The sequence below is a fragment of the Poecile atricapillus genome, chromosome 31 (genome assembly GCF_030490865.1).
Source record: "Poecile atricapillus isolate bPoeAtr1 chromosome 31, bPoeAtr1.hap1, whole genome shotgun sequence".
Taxonomy (NCBI): domain Eukaryota; kingdom Metazoa; phylum Chordata; class Aves; order Passeriformes; family Paridae; genus Poecile; species Poecile atricapillus.
The window spans coordinates 3,356,997-3,362,020 of record NC_081279.1 but is presented as its reverse complement, the minus strand read 5'-3'; positions in this window follow the sequence as shown (position 1 = coordinate 3,362,020).

The window sequence follows — 5,024 nt, the reverse complement described above, 5'->3', positions numbered from 1 at the left end:
CCGCGGCGGAAAAAGGGCGGGAACGGCCCGGCCGCCATTTTAGGGAGGGAGTGGCAACGGCGCCGCCATTTTAGGGAGGTCGGGGAGGGGGCTGAACTTTGCCCCTAAATCGCCTTTAAAATGTTATAAAAACAAACCCAAATATGCCCAAAACTCCCGAACGTGCCACGAATCCTCACAGATGTGCCCAGAACACCGTAAGCAACGATATTTGGGAGGAGAGGAAATGTTTGCTTCGCCATCTTGGGAAGGACCGGAAAAAAATATCGTCGCCCTCAGGGGATGGGAAATGATCTTGTGGCTTCCCGGTAAGGAGAGGAAATGATGAGGCTGCTGGTTTGGGAAGGATGGGAAATGGAGCCGGCGCCATCTCTGGGAGGACCGGAAAAGGCGGCGGCGCCATTTGGGGAAGGGCCCGGCACGGGCGCGACGCCATCTTGGGAAGGTCGGGGCCGCCCTCAGCTGAGGGGGGCCCAAGGAGCCCCAAAAACACCTAAAATGTTCCCAAAATCGTCACAAAATGTTCACAAAATCGTCACAAAATGTTCCCAAAATCCTCACAAAATGTTCACAAAATCCTCACAAAATGTTCGCCCAAGTGTTACCCAAATCCTCCCAAAATGTTCCCAAAATCCTCACAAAATGTTCCCCCAAGTGTTACCCAAATCCTCACAAAATGTTCCCAAAATCCTCACAAAATGTTCCCAAAATCCTCACAAAATGTTCTCCCAAGTGTTACCCAAATCCTCCCAAAATGTTCCCAAAATCCTCTCAAAATGTTCACAAAATCCTCCCAAAATGTTCCCCAAATCCCCTCAAAATGTTCTCCAAATCCCCCAAATCCCCCCAAATGTTCCCCAAATCCCCCAAATGTTCCCCAAATCCTCCCAAATCCCCCCAAATGTTCCCCAAATCTCCTCAAATGTTCCCCAATGTTCCCAAAATCCCCCAAATCCCCCCAAATGTTCCCCAAATTCCCCAAATGTTCCACAAATCCCCCCAAATCCTCTCAATGTTCCCCAAATCCCCCAATTTTCCCCCAAATGTTCCCCAAATCCCCCAAATATTCCCCAAATGTTCCCCAAAATGTTCCCCAAATCCCCCAAATGTTCCCCAAATCCCCCCAGATGTTCTACAAATGTTCCCCAAATGCCCCAAAATGTTCCCAAAATTCCCCCAAATCCTCCCAAATCCCCCCAAATGTTCGCAAAATCCCCCAAATGTTCCCAAAATCCCCCCAAATGTTCCCCAAATCCCCCAAATTTTCCCCAAATATTCCCCAAATCCCCCCAAATGTTCCCCAAATCTCCCAAATGTTCCCCAAATCCCCTCAAATGTTCCCAAAATTCCCCAAAATCCCCCCAAATCCCCCCAAATGTTCCCAAATTTTCCCCAAATGTTCCCCAAATACCCCCAAATGTTCCCCAAATACCCCCAAATATTCCCCAAATCCCCCAAATATTCCCCAAATCCCCCCAAATTTTCCCCAAATATTCCCCAAATCCCCCCAAATGCCCCCCAGATGTTCCCAAAATCCCCCCAAATGTTCCCCAAATACCCCAAATTTTCCCCAAATATTCCCCAAATCCCCCCAAATGTTCCTCAAATCCTCCCAAATCCCCCCAAATGCCCCAAATGTTCCCAAAATTCCCCAAAATCTCCCCCAAATCCCCCCAAATATTCCCAAAATCTCTCCAAATCCCCCCAAATCCCCCAAAAGTTCCCCAAATCCCCCCAAATGTTCCTCAAATCCCCCAAAATTCAAAAATGTTCCCCAAATCCCCCAATTTTTCCCCAAATGTTCCCCAAATCTCCCCAAATATTCCCCAAATGTTCCCCAAAATGTTCCCCAAATCCCCCAAATGTTCCCCAAATCCCTCCAGATATTCTACAAATGTTCCCCAAATGCCCCAAAATGTTCCCAAAATTCCCCCAAATCCTCCCAAATCCCCCCAAATCACCCCAGATGTTCCCCAAATCCCAAAATGTTCCCCAAATCTCCCAAATTTTCCCCCCAAATCCCCCCAAATGTTCCCAAAATCCCCCCAAATGTTCCCCAAATCCTCCCAAATCCCCCCAAATGCCCCAAATGTTCCCAAAATTCCCCCAAATTCCCCCAAATCCCCCCAAATGTTCCCGAAATCCCCCCAAATGTTCCCCAAATCCCCCAAGTGTTCCCCAAATCCCCCCCAAATCCTAAAATGTTCCCCAGATCCCAAAATGTTCCTCAAATGTTCCCCAAATCCCCCAAATTTTCCCCAAATCCTCCCAAATCCCCCCAAATGCTCCCAAAATTCCCCCAAATGTTCCCAAAATTCCCCCAAATCCCCCCAAATGTTCCCCAAATCCCCCAAATTTTCCCCAAATATTCCCCAAATCCCCCCAAATGTTCCCCAAATCCTCCCAAATCCCCCCAAATGCCCCAAATGTTCCCAAAATTCCCCCAAATCCCCCCAAATCCCCCCAAATGTTCCCAAAATTTCCCCAAATGTTCCCCAAATACCCCCAAATGTTCCCCAAATACCCCCAAATATTCCCCAAATCCCCCAAATATTCCCCAAATCCCCCCAAATTTTCCCCAAATATTCCCCAAATCCCCCCAAATCCCCCCAAATGTTCCCCAAATCCCCCAAATGTTCCCCAAATACCCGAAATTTTCCCCAAATATTCCCCAAATCCCCCAAAATGTTCCCCAAATCCTCCCAAATCCCCCCAAATGTTCCCCAAATCCCCCCAAATGTTCCCCAAATCCCAAAATGTTCCCAAAATCCCCCCAAATCCCCCCAAATGTTCCCCAAATGTTCCCCAAATCCCCCAAATATTCCCCAAATGTTCCCCAAAATGTTCCCCAAATCCCCCAAATGTTCCCCAAATCCCCCCAGATGTTCTACAAATGTTCCCAAAATTCCCCCAAATCCTCCCAAATGTTCCCCAAATATTCCCCAAATGTTCCCCAAAATGTTCCCCAAATCCCCCAAATCCCCCCAGATGTTCTACAAATGTTCCCCAAATGCCCCAAATGTTCCCCAAATGCCCCAAATGTTCCCCAAATCCCCCCAGATGTTCTACAAATGTTCCCCAAATGCCCCAAAATGTTCCCAAAATTCCCCCAAATCCCCCCTAATCACCCCAGATGTTCCCCAAATCCCAAAATGTTCCCCAAATCCTCCCAAATTCCCCCAAATCCCCCCAAATGTTCCCCAAATCCCCCAAATGTTCCCCAAATACCCCAAATTTTCCCCAAATATTCCCCAAATCTCCCAAATGTTCCCCAAATCCTCCCAAATCCCCCCAAATGCCCCAAATGTTCCCAAAATTCCCCAAAATCCCCCCAAATCCCCCCAAATGTTCCCAAATTTTCCCCAAATGTTCCCCAAATCCCCCCAAATGTTCCCCAAATACCCCAAATTTTCCCCAAATATTCCCCAAATCTCCCAAATGTTCCCCAAATCCTCCCAAATCCCCCCAAATGTTCCCCAAATCCTCCCAAATCCCCCCAAATGCCCCAAATGTTCCCAAAATTCCCCAAATCCCCCCAAATGTTCCCAAAATCCCCCAAATTTTCCCCAAATCCGGAGTTGAGGGCAGCTCCTTCATCTTCGCTCTGCCTTTATTGGGGTGTCCCTGACTTTGGGGGGTTTTTTGCTTCTCCAGGGGAGCAATTTTGGGGCAATTTCAGCCGATTTTGGGGTCATCCGGCGGATCCCTCGCGCCTGCCGTGACTAACGGGGTTTGGGGATGAGATTTTGGGTTGAATAACGGGGATTTTGTGGTTTTTTGAGGCTGGGTTTTTGGATTTCATGCCTGTTTTTATTGCTGGGTTTTTGGGTTGAATAACGGGGATTTTGTGGTTTTTTGGGGCTGGGTTTTTGGGTTGAATAATTGGGATTTTGTGGTTTTTTGGGGCTGGGTTTTTGGGTTGAATAACGGGGATTTTGTGGTTTTTTGGGGCTGGGTTTTTGGGTTGAATAACGGGGATTTTGTGGTTTTTTGGGGCTGGGTTTTTGGGTTGAATAACGGGGATTTTGTGGTTTTTTGGGGCTGGGTTTTTGGGTTGAATAACGGGGATTTTGTGGTTTTTTGGGGCTGGGTTTTTGGGTTGAATAACGGGGATTTTGTGGTTTTTGGGGCTGGGTTTTTGGGTTGAATAATGGGGATTTTGTGGTTTTTTGGAGCTGGGTTTTTGGGTTGAATAACGGGGATTTTGTGTTTTTTTGGGGCTGGGTTTTTGGGTTGAATAACGGGGATTTTGTGGTTTTTTGGGGCTGGGTTTTTGGGTTGAATAACGGGGATTTTCTGGTTTTTTGGGGCTGGGTTTTTGGGTTGAATAACGGGGATTTTGTGTTTTTTTGGGGCTGGGATTTTGGGTTGAATAACGGGGATTTTGTGGTTTTTTGGGGCTGGGTTTTTGGGTTGAATAACGGGGATTTTGTGTTTTTTGGGGCTGGGTTTTTGGGTTGAATAATGGGGATTTTGTGTTTTTTTGGGGCTGGGTTTTTGGGTTGAATAACGGGGATTTTGTGGTTTTTTTGGGGTTGGGTTTTCAGGTTGAATAACGGGGATTTTGTGTTTTTTTGGGGCTGGGTTTTTGGGTTGAATAACGGGGATTTTGTGTTTTTTTGGAGCTGGGTTTTTGGGTTGAATAATTGGGATTCTGTGTTTTTTTGGGGCTGGGTTTTTGGGTTGAATAATTGGGATTTTGTGTTTTTTTGGGGCTGGGTTTTTGGGTTGAATAATTGGGATTCTGTGTTTTTTTGGGGCTGGGTTTTTGGGTTGAATAATTGGGATTTTGTGTTTTTTTGGGGCTGGGTTTTTGGGTTGAATAATTGGGATTTTGTGGTTTTTTGGGGCTGGGTTTTTGGGTTGAATAACGGGGATTTTGTGGTTTTTTGGGGCTGGGTTTTTGGGTTGAATAATTGGGATTTTGTGTTTTTTTGGGGCTGGGTTTTTGGGTTGAATAACGGGGATTTGTGGTTTTTTGGGGCTGGGTTTTTGGGGTGAATAACGGGGATTTTGCATTTTTT